Source organism: Lissotriton vulgaris, chromosome 1_1 (genome assembly GCF_964263255.1).
Source record: "Lissotriton vulgaris chromosome 1_1, aLisVul1.2, whole genome shotgun sequence".
NCBI classification, from domain to species: domain Eukaryota; kingdom Metazoa; phylum Chordata; class Amphibia; order Caudata; family Salamandridae; genus Lissotriton; species Lissotriton vulgaris.
The window spans coordinates 477849146-477866249 of NC_141685.1; positions in this window are offsets into that span (position 1 = coordinate 477849146).

A 17104-nucleotide genomic window follows, 5' to 3' on the forward strand; every position below is an offset into this window, starting at 1 on the left:
TTGGCCCGTATGTTAGGATGTACAATTTCAAAGTTTGAGTAATGCATTTGCAGGATGTTTAGTATCGGCTAGGAGAACCTTTGTATTAGAGATGTGTTAAGGTCAGCCAAGAACATCGTAATGTGTAAATGAAATTGTACATGATATGAAACTGTTATTTTAACGTTTTAATTTTGTTTCATATTTTAATAAATACGGCCGGGAGGGTAACTCCCTCCCGCCTTCCACAAGTCAGAACCGTTTCCGTCTTCCCATCCTTGGGGATTGTGTTGAGAGGGGGTGGCGGGTATCTCAGCCATATGAGTCTACTTGAATTACTTAACTTGCTGTTAGTGTATTATGGTGAAAGCTTTATGTCATCATAGTGATACATTCTAGTTTAAGCTAGAATACTGACAATCTAGGAATTTAGTTTCATAAGATTTAAATTTCTGTCTTCAACATTACCATCATTATTGCTAGCGGCTTGCAAGTTAACAAAGTTTTAAAAAATTAGTTCTAAAGCAATCAAAAGGTGATTTTTGGTTTTGATGGACAAATGCCTTCCTTACCTCATTGAATTAAATGTTTTCAATATATTATTATGCCTCAGGACAATCACACAGCACTGGAAAGGCTGGGTGATGTAGCTGGGAACCCACTCTGCTAGTAGGCAATGATTTAATGATCATTTGTAGAAACAGAAAGAGGAAATAGGCGATATTTACCAAATAGAGCGAATGAAGCAAGTAAAGATGCGTAGTTCATTAATTGACAAATGATGGGGAAAAAAGGCCATGAGCACCCGCGGGACTAGAACCATTGAAAGGTTGAACAAGTTAAATGCCGTAAACTTGAGAAGGAACCGCTGGGCTATAGCTGACCCAACAGCAACATCTTTCTTCAAACTATAACACAGTGAACATCAACTAGGGAATTAATGTTCATTTTCTTGAACTCTCAGGATAAACATATTGCAAAAATTACTTCCATGTTATTGAAGCCATTAGCGATAAGAAATATATATTCTTTTCTTTGAGCTACTCCTGAATATTGGAAGGGTGTTCAGCCTCAAATGAAGGTACAGACACCAGAAACATTTATGGTAGGAAAATCTTAACCCATGGAATTGTCTCTGTATTCAGATGAAGATCTCTGAACCTCTGTAAGTGGATGTGTTGTAGATCATACAGTCCATTTTTTGTGGCAGTCTGAGATTTGTAGCGTGATTTATTAACAGGATTAACAACAGAATTAAAAATCCTTCTGAGAGAGTAGTTAAACATTAAATTCAAATCACACAATTCAATGTAAATGCAGCCAAAATTAGGTTTTGACATATTAAACCTGGAAACCCAGTCAGGTCTGCATCCCCAGCAGCAACACCTGTACATTGGCATAAACACCTGTTGTTGCAGTTGTTATCAATGTAGGAACATTTTGATAGGTGACTTTGTCAAACATTACGCAGTTCGTCAACATTTTCAGTGTTCCTTTTTTGTAGAAGACACCACTAAATTAGGATTTATTTTTTTAAAAGAAACACAAATGATTCCAACACCATGCTGTGGGGTTATATATTTTTTTCAAATTCATCACTGGACTGATATACCTTGTGGTGATGTGAAGTTGAAAAAATGGAAGCCAACTAAAGGTCCCCTCAAACAATGTTAAACGGGACTGTATGCATCACGTTACTGCACTTGCTTATTCTATACCTAATACTTATGCATTCCAACAAATGATGTCAACTCATAAAAAGGTAATTTCCAATAGTTCTTATTACAGCAATATATAATGAGTCTACTTGAATTACTTAACTTGCTGTTAGTGTATTATGGTGAAAGCGTTATGTCATCATAGTGATACATTCTAGTTTAAGCTAGAATACTGACAATCTAGGAATTTAGTTTCATAAGATTTAAAATTCTGTCTTCAACATTACCATCATTATTGCTACCGGCTTGCAAGTTAACAAAGTTTAAAAAAATTAGTTCTAAAGCAATCAAAAGGTGATTTTTGGTTTGGATGGACAAATGCCTTCCTTACCTCATTGAATTAAATGTTTTCAATATATTATTATGCGTCGGGACAATCACACAGCACTGGAAAGGCTGGGTGATGTGGCTGAGAACCCACTCTGCTAGCAGGCAATGATTTAATGATCATTTGTAGAAACAGAAGGAGGAAATAGGCGATATTTACCAAATAGAGTGAATGAAGCAAGTAAAGATGCGTAGTTCATTAATTGACAAATGATGGGGAAAAAAGGCCAGAGGGCACCCGCGGGACTAGAACCATTGAAAGGTTGAACACGTTAAATGCCGTAAACTTGAGAAGGAACCGCTGGGCTATAGCTGACCCAACAGCAACATCTTTCTTCAAACTATAACACAGTGAACATCAACTAGGGAATTAATGTTCATTTTCATGAACTCTCAGGATAAACATATTGCAAAAATTACTTCCATGTTATTGAAGCCATTAGCGATAAGAAATATATATTCTTTACTTTGAGCTACTCCTGAATATTGGAAGGGTGTTCAGCCTCAAATGAAGGTAAAGACACCAGAATCATTTATGGTAGGAAAATCTTAACCCATGGAATTGTCTCTGTATTCAGATGAAGATCTCTGAACCTCTGAAAGTGGATGTGTTGTAGATCATGCAGTCCATTTTTTGTGATAGTCTAAGATTTGTAGCCGTGATTTATTAACAGGATTAACAACAGAATTAAAAATCCTTCTGAGAGAGTAGTTTAACATTAAATTCAAATCACAGAGTTCAATGTCAATGCAGCCAAAATTAGGTTTTGACATATTAAACCTGGAAACACTGTCAAGTCTGCATCCTCAGCAGCAACACTGTACATTGGCATAAACACCTGTTGTTGCAGTTGTTATCAATGTAGGAACATTTTGATAGGTGATTTTGTCGAACATTACGCAGTTCGTCAACATTTTCAGTGTTTCTTTTTTGTAGAAGACACCACTAAATTAGGATTTTTTTTTAAAAGAAACATAAATGATTCCAACATCATGCTGTGGGGTTATATATTTTTTTCAAATTCATCACTGGACTGATATACCTTGTGGTGATGTGAAGTTAAAAAAACGGAAGCCAACTGAAGGTCCCCTCAAACAATGTTAAAGGGGACTGTATGCATCACATTACTGCACTTGCTTATTCTATACCTAATACTTATGCATTCCAACAAATGATGTCAACTCATAAAAAGGTAATTTCCAATAGTTCTTATTACTGCAATATATAATGAGTCTACTTGAGTTACTTAACATGCTGTTAGTGTATTATGGTGAAAGCTTTATGTCATCATAGTGATACATTCTAGTTTAAGCTAGAATACTGACAATCTAGGAATTTAGTTTCATAAGATTTAAATTTCTGTCTACAACATTACCATCATTATTGCTACCGGCTTGCAAGTTAACAAAGTTTTAAAAAATTAGTTCTAAAGCAATCAAAAGGTGATTTTTGGTTTTGATGGACAAATGCCTTCCTTACCTCATAGAATTAAATGTTTTCAATATATTATTATGCGTTGGGAAAATCACACAGCACTGGAAAGGCTGGGTGATGTAGCTGAGAACCCACTGTGCTAGTAGGCAATGATTTAATGATCATTTGTAGAAACAGAAAGAGGAAATAGGCGATATTTAACAAATAGAGCGAATGAAGCAAGTAAAGATGCGAAGTTCATTAATTGACATATGATGGGGAAAGAAGGCCAGAGAGCACCTGCGGGACTAGAACCATTGAAAGGTTGAACAAGTTAAATGTCATTAACTTGAGAAGGACCCGCTGGGCTATAGCTGACCCAACAGCAACTTTTTTCTTCAAGCTATAACACAGTGAACATCAACTAGGGAATTAATGTTCATTTTCTTGAACTCTCAGGATAAACATATTGCAAAAATTACTTTCATGTTATTGAAGCCATTAGCGATAAGAAATATATATTCTTAACTTTGAGCTACTCCTGAATATTAGAAGGGTGTTCAGCCTCAAATGAAGGTACAGACACCAGAAACATTTATGGTAGGAAAATCTTAACCCATGGAATTGTCTCTGTATTCAGATGAAGATCTCTGAACCTCTGAAAGTGGATGTGTTGTAGATCATGCAGTCAATTTTTTGTGGCAGTCTGAGATTTGTAGCGTGAATTATTAACATGATTAACAACATAATTAAAAATCCTTCTGAGAGAGTAGTTAAACATTAAATTCAAATCACAGAATTCAATGTAAATGCAGCCAAAATTAGGTTTTGACATATTAAACCTGGGAACCCCGTTAGGTCTGCATCCCCAGCAGCAACAACTGTACATTGGCATAAACACCTGTCATTGCAGTTGTTATCAATGTAGGAACATTTTGATAGGTGACTTTGTCAATCATTACGCAGTTCGTCAACATTTTCAGTGTTCCTTTTTTGCAGAAGACACCACTAAATTAGGATTTAATTTTTTTAAAAGAAACACAAATGATTCCAACAACATGCTTTGGGGTTATATATTTTTTTCAAATTAATCACTGGACTGATATACCTTGTGGTGATGTGAAGTTGAAAAAACGGAAGCCAACTAAAGGTCCCCTCAAACAATGTTAAAGGGGGCTTCATGCATGACGTTACTGCACTTGCTTATTCTATACCTAATACTTATGCATTCCAACAAATGATGTCAACTCATAAAAAGGTAATTTCCACTAGTTCCTATTACAGCAATATATAATGAGTCTACTTGAATTACTTAACTTGCTGTTAGTGTATTATGGTGAAAGCGTTATGTCATCATAGTGATACATTCTACTTTAAGCTAGAATACTGACAATCTAGGAATTTAGTTTCATAAGATTTAAATTTCTGTCTTCAACATTATCATCATTATTGCTACCGGCTTGCAAGTTAACAAAGTTTTAAAAAATTATTTCTAAAGCAATCAAAAGGTGAATTTTGGTTTTGATGGACACATGCCTTCCTTACCTCATTGAATTAAATTTTTTCAATATGTTATTATGCGTCGGGACAATCACACAGTACTGGAAATGCTGGGTGATGTAGCTGAGAACACACTCTGCTAGTAGGCAATGCTTTAATGATCATTTGTAGGAACAGAAAGAGGAAATAGGTGATATTTACCAAATAGAGTTAATGAATCAAGTAAAGATGCGTAGTTCATTAATTGACAAATGATGGGGAAAAAGGCCAGAGAGCACCCGCGGGACTAGAACCATTGAAAGGTTGAACAAGTTAAATGCTGTAAACTTGAGAAGGAACCGCTGGGCTATAGCTGACCCAACAGCTACATCTTTCTTCAAGCTATCACACAGTGAACATCAACTAGGGAATTATTGTTCATTTTCTTGAACTCTCAGGATAAACATATTGCAAAAATTACTTTCATGTTATTGAAGCCATTAGCGATAAGAAATATATATTCTTTACTTTGAGCTATTCCTGAATATTGGAAGGGTGTTCAGCCTCAAATGAAGGTAAAGACACCAGAAACATTTATGGTAGGAAAATCTTAACCCATGGAATTGTCTCTGTATTCAGATGAAGATCTCTGAACCTCTGTAAGTGGATGTGTTGTAGATCATGCAGTTCATTTTTTGTAGCAGTCTGAGATTTGTAGCGTGATTCATTAACAGGATTAACAACTGAATTAAAAATCCTTCTGAGAGAGTAGTTAAACATTAAATTCAAATCACAGAATTCAATGTAAATGCAGCCAAAATAATGTTTGACATATTAAACCTGGAAACCCTGTCAGGTCTGCATCCCAGCAGCAACACCTGTACATTGGCATAAACAGCTGTCGTTGCAGTTGTTATCAATGTAGAAACTTTTTGATAGGTGACTTTGTCAAACATTACGCAGTTCGTCAACATTTTCAGTGTTCCTTTTTTGTAGAAGTCACCACTAAATTAAGATTTATTTTTTTAAAAGAAACACAAATGATTCCAACACCATGCTGTGGGGTTATATATTGTTTTCAAATTCATCACTGGACTGATATACCTTGTGGTGATGTGAAGTTGAAAACACGGAAGCCAACTAAAGGTCCCCTCAAACAATGTTAAATGGGACTGTATGCATCACGTTACTGCTCTTGCTTATTCTATACCTAATACTTATGCATTCCAACAAATGATGTCAACTCATAAAAAGGTAATTTCCAATAGTTCTTATTACAGCAATATATAATGAGTCTACTTGAATTACTTAACTTGCTGTTAGTGTATTATGGTGAAAGCGTTATGTCATCATAGTGATACATTCTAGTTTAAGCTAGAATACTGACAATCTAGGAATTTAGTTTCATAAGATTTAAAATTCTGTCTTCAACATTACCATCATTATTGCTACCGGCTTGCAAGTTAACAAAGTTTTAAAAAATTAGTTCTAAAGCAATCAAAAGGTGATTTTGGAAAGGGGCGACCACTCGGTCCCCCCGAACGTATGGCAGAGTACCACGATCCCCCCGGGAAGCCATCTTGGGCGGGAGGCGAGTCTCGGCTGGTATGCCCGAAGCGGCGTAGCCGGGGCGCGCCTTTTCCCGCCCTAGAGTGGGTTGGCCTAGACACGGACGCGGCTGGCCACGCCCTAGGGGCAGGCAGGGGCGGGTTTACGCCCGCCCTGAAGACGGATAAAAGGAGAAGCAAGATCCGAAGGCATCCTCTTGTTCCTGTGCTCTGAAGCTGCACCTCCTCGCTGCACGTGAGCTCAAGACGGAACGAAGAGCCAATTTTGAGCGTTGTAATCGTTCTTGTTTGTTTTGCAGATACTCTGTTGGAGAATGCCGAAGAAGGCTGGAAAGCGCATGACTACTGAACAGATGCTGCGCGTTCTCATGAAGGAGATGACCGAACTAAAGAGGCGAATGGATAAGAACGAGGAAGGGGGACCGAAACGTCCTTTGGCGGGAGCAGCCCCGGGAGGGAAAAACAAGAGGCCCAGGAGGGGAGCAGCGGGAGAGGACATCCCGGGTCCCAGTGCCCCGCTCGAGGCACCAACTCCCGTGCCGAAGGAAGGGAATCCGATTCCCGTTGTGGTCACCCCCGTGTCCGAGGAAGATATGCCGCCCGAGCTGGCAGCACAATTGGCAGCGTGGTTGGGAAAAGGTAGCGAGGGCGCCACGGCTGTCGACGCGCAGGAGCTAATGAAGCAACTGCGTGAGTCACGGGAAGCAGCGGAGGTGTCCACGCCGGCTGCAGCAGTAGAGAAGCCACAGGGGACGGGTTCAGTAGCGGAGACAACGTCCGGTGCAGGTAAGCGGCCATTGCCGATTGCGAGGGATGAGTCGGCACCCTCTCGTAGGGAAAAATTGGGTCAGCATGTTCCTTTGGCTATTAAGGAAAAGATATGGGCAGGGGAGTACGTAAACATATTCTCGTTGCTTACTGATCACTATGAGATGGAGCATGTCAAGGGCCAGAAGGAGCTCATGCATCCGAGTGTTTGGCGCGCAAAAATGGCCGCCTTTAAGGTAAATGAAAACATTGGCAATTGGGGCCAAGCGTGGGGGGTTTTTACATCGATCTTGGGGGAGCGAAGGCCCGATCTGTTACCCGAATTGCCGATTTATCAGTCACGAATCATGGGGTACTCGGTATCACACGAGGGTAATCATTGGTTCTGCTATGATAACCTGTTTAGAAAAGCTAAAGAACATGATAAAAACTTAACATGGGATTGTTATGATTCTGTGTCATGGTCCAAAATGAAGGAGACTGGTATGTTAAAATTGCCATTAGTGGGGAGTATCGTTGGCGAATCTTCCCGCCAGTATGCGGGGACGCCCTTTCGGTCAGGTGCGGGTACAGACAATTACTCGAAGCCTGCCGGTAACACAGGAAAAAGGGGGGTTTGTTGGAACTTCAACAGGGGTAAATGTACTAGGCCCCAGGGATCGTGCAAATTTAGACACGAATGTAGTGGGTGTGGGCAATCATCCCATCCTGAGTCCACGTGCAGAGCCAAAACGGGTGATAACGGGGGTAGAGGAGGCGCCAAACAGGTCTAACATAGTCCGAGGGGCGCCTTTACCTACCCCGATTGATACCTTGGCAATGATTCCTTGGCTCAGTGAATACCCGGATCGTACTTCTGCTGGGGTGTTGCGGAACGGGTTTTCTTATGGTTTCCGCATCCCTGTGGGGGACTTTCATGGTGCAACGAAATGTAAAAATCAGCTATCGGTCTTTGAGCATACGACTGTGGTACAGGATAAGATCAGGAAGGAGGTTACTCGAGGTCGAGTCGCCGGTCCGTTTAGTGTACCACCGGTTCCTAATTTTGTTTGTTCCCCTTTAGGTGTGGTCCCAAAGAAGGACCCGGGTGAGTTTCGGCTGATACATAATTTATCAGCCCCACGTGGTCTTTCCATAAACGAAGCGATAGACCCGGAAGTGTGTTCGGTGCGGTACGCATCCTTCGATGAGGCCGTAGCCATTTTGAATCGCCTGGGGCCCGGGGCGCTGATGGCAAAATCTGATATCGAGTCAGCGTTCCGGTTGCTCCCGGTACATCCAGACGATCAGCGTCTCTTAGGTTTCATGTTCCAGGGTCGTTATTACATGGATAGGTGTATGCCGATGGGGTGCTCCATATCCTGTGCCTATTTCGAAAAATTCAGTAGTTTTCTACAATGGGTCTTCACAAGGAAGACGGGTTTCCAAAATGTGATGCATTACCTTGATGATTTTTTGTTCCTGGGGGCAGCCGGGGGCCCGGAATGTGGGCAGGCTTTGGCACAGTTCTGTGTCTTGATGAATCAGTTTGGTGTGCCATTGGCACCAGGTAAGACTGTGGGGCCTTCCACTTGCCTCGAGTTTCTGGGGATCGAGTTAGACTCCGCAGAAGGTTGTTTTCGTTTACCAGCTGACAAAGTGTCAAAGTTCAGGACATCCCTGCAGATGTGTATAAGGGGACCTAAGGTTAAGCTGCATCAATTACAGCAGTTAGTTGGCCAGTTGAATTTTGCCCTGAGGGTTATACCAATGGCCCGCCCCTTTTCCCGTTCGATCGCTCAGGCCATGGTCGGTCTGAAGGAGTGCCATCATCGCACAAGGCTCTCGGCAGAGGTCCGCCAGGACATGCGCATTTGGTTGGCATTTCTGGCGGATTTCAATGGTCGAGTCGTCTGGAACAGACCAGCCGTGTCCTCTGAGGAGCTGGGGCTGTGGACAGATTCGGCAGGGAGCATAGGTTTCGGTGCCATATTCGGCACAAGATGGTCTGCACAAACGTGGCCGACATGGTGGCATGACAGTGGACTGACAAGTAACATTGCTTTCCTGGAACTTTTTCCCATTTTAGTGGCCCTGAGAACTTGGCCCGAAGGGTTCAAAGATCACTCTGTGGTATTTTGGTCTGACAATATGACCGTGGTCGAGTGTATCAATAGTCAGGCAGCACGATGCAAATGGATTTTGAGACTGCTCAAGGAAATTGTTTTACTTTGTATGCAATTGAATGTGCTATTCAGAGCAGGACATGTCCCAGGGGTAATGAACCAGGCGGCTGATGCACTGTCTCGTTTTCGTATGCAGGCTTTCTGGGGTTTCCTTCCCACAGCGGACCCGGAGCCGGCACCCTTTCCCGAAGCTCTCTGGTCTCTCGGTGCCCCGAACTTCGTAACCTCGTGGGAGAGAGTTTAGCACCCAGGACGAGGAAGGCATATGAAGGGGCGTTCCGGTCCTATTTGGCCTTTTTGGGGACTGATAGGGAGGAGCTTTGGGGCCAGGAAGAGTGGGTGGTGGATTTTCTGATGTCCTTACATCGGGTCGGGAAATCGGTGGCCACGGCTCAGAGGCATCGGGCTGCCATTTCCTTTGTTGCTAGGGCTCACGGGATCCATGACCCGACAGCGTCTTTCGTTGTACAGAAAGCGCTACGGGGGTGGCAACGCCTGGAGGGTCGCAGAGTAGATGAGAGGCGCCCGATAGGTTTGGATAGGCTGGCCCAGTTATTATACAGACTCCCTGCTACGTGTTCATCTCAGTTTGAGACAGTGTTATTCCGAGCCGCTTTTACGCTGGCATTCCATGGGGCTATGCGGGTAAGCGAATTAGTGGCGAGGAACAAGCAGGATGTGACAGGAGGATTGTGCCAGGAGCACGTCCAGATCAGAGGGGAGACGATGACGGTCTCATTTGTCAGGTCCAAGACCGACCAAAGTGGGATGGGTGACTGCGTAATCATACGCAGGATTCCCGGGTCCTCCATGTGCCCGGTAAGGTGTCTAGAAGATTATTTAGCATGAAGGGTGGCATCATGGGGGGGGACCTTGTTGAGACACGCTGACGCCACCCCACTGACAAAGTTTCAGTTTCAGCGGGTGCTTGCGATGTCGATTGCCGCTGCGGGCTTGAACCCGGGCGAGTTTGGGACCCATTCCTTTCGGATAGGGGCTGCTACAGAAGCTACAGCCAGGGGTCTGGATGTTGAACAAGTTAAACGGGTGGGGCGTTGGTCCTCCAATTGTTATAAAAGGTATGTGCGGTTGCACATGTTGTGAAGCTGTAGCAATGTACTCACGCTTCTTGTTTTTGTTTGGTTTTCAGTTGCGCAAGCCTACGAGGCGGGGCGGACTTTGCAGTCGACCCTACACCGGGCCAGCGGTCAGACATCACCGGCTGTGAAAAAGGAGGTGTGGGTTGTGGGCCACTCATACGTGAGACGTGCCGCAGACGTATTCAAGGCAGGTGATATGATTCACGTAGCTGGGGAATACGGGTACAGTGTGTCCTTCTACGGAAGAGGCGGTCTCTGTATTGACCAGTTTCAATCATTTTTTGAGGGTTTGCTAGGGCGGACGAGGTCACCGCCGTCTGTAGTGATAGTACATCTTGGGGGTAATGATTTGGTCACCACTGGTAGACGACTTCTTCTTGAGGCGATGCTTTCCACTGTAAGTTGGTTAGCGAGGAGAGTTCCAGGGTGCACAATTGCGTGGTCCCATATGATCCCACGAAAAGTGTGGCAGGGGGCTATTTCAGTTCCTGCTTTAAATCATTCTGTTAGGAAGCTTAATAACAAAGTGAGTAGGTTGTTCCGTTCCAAGACACTGCATGCTATTTCACATGGGTGTATTAATGATGACAGTATGTATTTGGGGGATGGAGTGCATTTGTCTCGGGTGGGGAATGACTTACTCATAGGAGACTTCGTAGCATGGCTAAAAACGTTACACCATGACCTTTAGGTAGGAGTGTTGTGGGGGGTCCGGATAGCCGGTCAACTCTCCGGCCTGTGGCGGTAAGGTCATGATCGGTGAGCACTAATTGGAAGATCCCTATGAGTGGGCGTCACCCAGCACGGATGGGAGCGCTCGGGGGAGGTGGCCATTGGCCCCTCATCGGGGAGGCGGTCCCTTCTAAGGATGGGTCGCCGAAAGAAGAGGAAAGGCGGTCAAGGCCCCTTCCTGGGTAGGAGGGGTTACAGCCCCCTCCTGGGGAATTTCCCGGGGCCAGGACGTCTGCGACGGCAGATATGGTAAGTTGTGTGGGGTTTGGGGGGGGGTCTACGCTACCTTCTAGATACCTCACACGAGTCCTCGTACGACCTCTAAGTGGCGTCGAGTTTTATTGGGGCCCCCGTCAAGTCAAGGGAAATTGGTAATTGCACTTGAGGTACGCCTCTGGGCCGCCCCTCACAAGTGAGGGCGATATTTCTGGGTTAGGGATCTTGACACCGGTTACGACCTTGCCGTTGGCCCTTAAACGTTAGGATGTACAATTTCAAAATTTCAAGTAAATGTTTTGCAGGATGTTAGTTCGGCTAGGAGAACCTTTGTATTAGAGAATCTGTTAAGGTTAGCCAAACATCGCAATGTGGTAATGAAATTGTACATAATATGAAACTGTTCATTTAATGTTTTAATTTTGTTTCATATTTTAATAAATACGGCCGGGGGGGTTACTCCCTCCCGTCTTCCAAAGACTTCAGAACTGTTTCCGGTTTCCCATCCATGGGGATTGTGTTGAGAGGGGGTGGCGGGTATCTCAGCCATATGGAAAGGGGCGACCACTCGGTCCCCCCGAACGTATGGCAGAGTACCACGATCCCCCCGGGAAGCCATCTTGGGCGGGAGGCGAGTCTCGGCTGGTATGCCCGAAGCGGCGTAGCCGAGGCGCGCCTTTTCCCGCCCTAGAGTGGGTTGGCCTAGACACGGACGCGGCTGGCCACGCCCTAGGGGCAGGCAGGGGCGGGTTTACGCCCGCCCTGAAGACGGATAAAAGGAGAAGCAAGATCCGAAGGCATCCTCTTGTTCCTGTGCTCTGAAGCTGCACCTCCTCGCTGCACGTGAGCTCGAGACGGAACGAAGAGCCAATTTTGACCCACCCACCAGCCCCTGATGACAGCAAATGGTTTTGAATAAAGTTGATGGATAACTCTGATTTTCGTTTACAGGTTGTGGTATTATCGTGATGATTTTGAGTATGTAATAAAGAATGTCGATTTGTGTTACGTTTTGCAAATAAAGAAATTCTGCTTTAGTGTTCATTGGTAAGCATGCTTTTAATAAAAGTATAGTTGCTACTGTATTTTTAGTTTAGTCATTTAGTTAGCATTGTCGTATTTATTCTGGTCGGGCGGTAAGGTCATGATCGGCGAGCACTAATTGGAAGATACCTATGAGTGGGCGTCACCCAGCACGGATGGGAGCGCTCGGGGGAGGTGGCCATTGGCCCCTCATCGGGGAGGCGGTCCCTTCTAAGGATGGGTCGCCGAAAGAAGAGGAAAGGCGGTCAAGGCCCCTTCCTGGGTAGGAGGGGTTACAGCCCCCTCCTGGGGAATTTCCCGGGGCCAGGACGTCTGCGACGGCAGATATGGTAAGTTGTGTGGGGTTTGGGGGGGGTCTACGCTACCTTCTAGATACCTCACACGAGTCCTCGTACGACCTCTAAGTGGCGTCGAGTTTTATTGGGGCCCCCGTCAAGTCAAGGGAAATTGGTAATTGCACTTGAGGTACGCCTCTGGGCCGCCCCTCACAAGTGAGGGCGATATTTCTGGGTTAGGGATCTTGACACCGGTTACGACCTTGCCGTTGGCCCTTAAACGTTAGGATGTACAATTTCAAAATTTCAAGTAAATGTTTTGCAGGATGTTAGTTCGGCTAGGAGAACCTTTGTATTAGAGAATCTGTTAAGGTTAGCCAAACATCGCAATGTGGTAATGAAATTGTACATAATATGAAACTGTTCATTTAATGTTTTAATTTTGTTTCATATTTTAATAAATACGGCCGGGGGGGTTACTCCCTCCCGTCTTCCAAAGACTTCAGAACTGTTTCCGGTTTCCCATCCTTGGGGATTGTGTTGAGAGGGGGTGGCGGGTATCTCAGCCATATTGGTTTGGATGGACAAATGCCTTCCTTACCTCATTGAATTAAATGTTTTCAAATATTATTATGCGTCGGGACAATCACACTGCACTGGAAAGGCTGGGTGATGTAGCTGAGAACCCACTCTGCTAGTAGGCAATTATTTAATGATCATTTGTAGAAACAGAAAGAGGAAATAGGCGATATTTACCAAATAGAGCGAACGAAGCAAGTAAAGATGCGTAGTTCATTAATTGACAAATGATGGGGAAAAATAGGCCAGAGAGCACCCGCAGGACTAGAACCATTGAAAGGTTGAACAAGTTAAATGTCGTAAACTTGAGAAGGAACCGCTGGGCTATAGCTGACCCAACAGCAACATTTTTCTTCAAGCTATAACACAGTGAACATCAACTAGGGAATTAATGTTCATTTTCTTGAACTCTCAGGATAAACATATTGCAAAAATTACTTTCATGTTATTGAAGCCATTAGCGATAAGATATATATATTCTTAACTTTGAGCTACTCCTGAATATTGGAAGGGTGTTCAGCCTCAAATGAAGGTACAGACACCAGAAACATTTATGGTAGGAAAATCCTAACCCATGGAATTGTCTCTGTATTCAGATGAAGATCTCTGAACCTCTGAAATTGGATGTGTTGTAGATCATGCAGTCCATTTTTTGTGGCAGTCTGAGATTTGTAGCGTGATTTATTAACAGGATTAACAACAGAATTAAAAATCCTTCTGAGAGAGTAGTTAAACATTAAATTCAAATCACAGAATTCAATGTAAATGCAGCCAAAATTAGGTTTTGACATATTAAACCTGGAAACACTGTCAGGTCTGCATCCCAGCAGCAACACCTGTACATTGGCATAAACACCTGTCATTGCAGTTGTTATCAATGTAGGAACTTTTTGATAGGTGACTTTGTCAAACATTACGCAGTTCATCAACATTTTCAGTGTTCCTTTTTTGTAGAAGACACCACTAAATTAGGATTTAATTTTTTTAAAAGAAACACAAATGATTCCAACAACATGCTGTGGGGTTATATATTTTTTTCAAATTTATCACTGGACTGATATACCTTGTGGTGATGTGAAGTTGAAAAAACGGAAGCCAACTAAAGGTCCCCTCAAACAATGTTAAAGGGGGCTTCATGCATCACGTTACTGCACTTGCATATTCTATACCTAATACTTATGCATTCCAACAAATGATGTCAACTCATAAAAAGGTAATTTCCAATAGTTCCTATTACAGCAATATATAATGAGTCTACTTGAATTACTTAACTTGCTGTTAGTGTATTATGGTGAAAGCGTTATGTCATCATAGTGATACATTCTACTTTAAGCTAGAATACTGACAATCTAGGAATTTAGTTTCATAAGATTTAAATTTCTGTCTTCAACATTATCATCATTATTGCTACCGGCTTGCAAGTTAACAACGTTTTAAAAAATTAGTTCTAAAGCAATCAAAAGGTGATTTTTGGTTTTGATGGACAAATGCCTTCCTTACCTCATTGAGTTAAATGTTTTCAATATGTTATTATGCGTTGGGACAATAACACAGCACTGGAAAGGCGGGGTGATGTAGCTGAGAACACACTCTGCTAGTAGGCAATGATTTAAAGATCATTTGTAGGAACAGAAAGAGGAAAAAGGTGATATTTACCAAATAGAGTTAATGAAGCAAGTAAAGATGCGTAGTTCATTAATTGACAAATGATGGGGAAAAAAGGCCAGAGAGCACCCGCGGGACTAGAACCATTGAAAGATTAAACAAGTTAAATGCTGTAAACTTGAGAAGGAACCGCTGGGCTATAGCTGACCCAACAGCAACATCTTTCTTCAAGCTATGACACAGTGAACATCAACTAGGGAATTAATGTTCATTTTCTTGAACTCTCAGGATAAACATATTGCAAAAATTACTTTCATGTTATTGAAGCCATTATCGATAAGAAATATATATTCTTCACTTTGAGCTACTCCTGAATATTGGAAGGGTGTTCAGCCTCAAATGAAGGTACAGACACCAGAAACATTTATGTTAGGAAAATCTTAACCCATGGAATTGTCTCTGTATTCAGATGAAGATCTCTGAACCTCTGTAAGTGGATGTGTTGTAGATCATGCAGTCCATTTTATGTGGCAGTCTGAGATTTGTAGCGTGATTTATTAACAGGATCAACAACAGAATTAAAAAAACTTCTGAGAGAGTAGTTAAACATTACATTCAAATCGCAGAATTCAATGTAAATGCAGCCAAAATTAGGTTTTGACATATTAAACCTGGAAACCCTGTCAGGTCTGCATCCCAGCAGCAACACCTGTACATTGGCATAAACAGCTGTCGTTGCAGTTGTTATCAATGTAGAAACTTTTTGATAGGTGACTTTGTCAAACATTACGCAGTTCGTCAACATTTTCAGTGTTCCTTTTTTGTAGAAGACACCACTAAATTAAGATTTATTTTTTTAAAAGAAACACAAATGATTCCAACACCATGCTGTGGGGTTATATATTGTTTTCAAATTCATCACTGGACTGATATACCTTGTGGTGATGTGAAGTTGAAAACACGGAAGCCAACTAAAGGTCCCCTCAAACAATGTTAAATGGGACTGTATGCATCACGTTACTGCTCTTGCTTATTCTATACCTAATACTTATGCATTCCAACAAATGATGTCAACTCATAAAAAGGTAATTTCCAATAGTTCTTATTACAGCAATATATAATGAGTCTACTTGAATTACTTAACTTGCTGTTAGTGTATTATGGTGAAAGCGTTATGTCATCATAGTGATACATTCTAGTTTAAGCTAGAATACTGACAATCTAGGAATTTAGTTTCATAAGATTTAAAATTCTGTCTTCAACATTACCATCATTATTGCTACCGGCTTGCAAGTTAACAAAGTTTTAAAAAATTAGTTCTAAAGCAATCAAAAGGTGATTTTTGGTTTGGATGGACAAATGCCTTCCTTACCTCATTGAATTAAATGTTTTCAAATATTATTATGCGTCGGGACAATCACACTGCACTGGAAAGGCTGGGTAATGTAGCTGAGAACCCACTCTGCTAGTAGGCAATTATTTAATGATCATTTGTAGAAACAGAAAGAGGAAATAGGCGATATTTACCAAATAGAGTGAATGAAGCAAGTAAAGATGCGTAGTTCATTAATTGACAAATGATGGGGAAAAAAAGGCCAGAGAGCACCCGCAGGACTAGAACCATTGAAAGGTTGAACAAGTTAAATGTCGTAAACTTGAGAAGGAACCGCTGGGCTATAGCTGACCCAACAGCAACGTTTTTCTTCAAGCTATAACACAGTGAACATCAACTAGGGAATTAATGTTCATTTTCTTGAACTCTCAGGATAAACATATTGCAAAAATTACTTTCATGTTATTGAAGCCATTAGCGATAAGATATATATATTATTAACTTTGAGCTACTCCTGAATATTGGAAGGGTGTTCAGCCTCAAATGAAGGTACAGACACCAGAAACATTTATGGTAGGAAAATCCTAACCCATGGAATTGTCTCTGTATTCAGATGAAGATCTCTGAACCTCTGAAATTGGATGTGTTGTAGATCATGCAGTCCATTTTTTGTGGCAGTCTGAGATTTGTAGCGTGATTTATTAACAGGATTAACAACAGAATTAAAAATCCTTCTGAGAGAGTAGTTAAACATTAAATTCAAATCACAGAATTCAATGTAAATGCAGCCAAAATTAGGTTT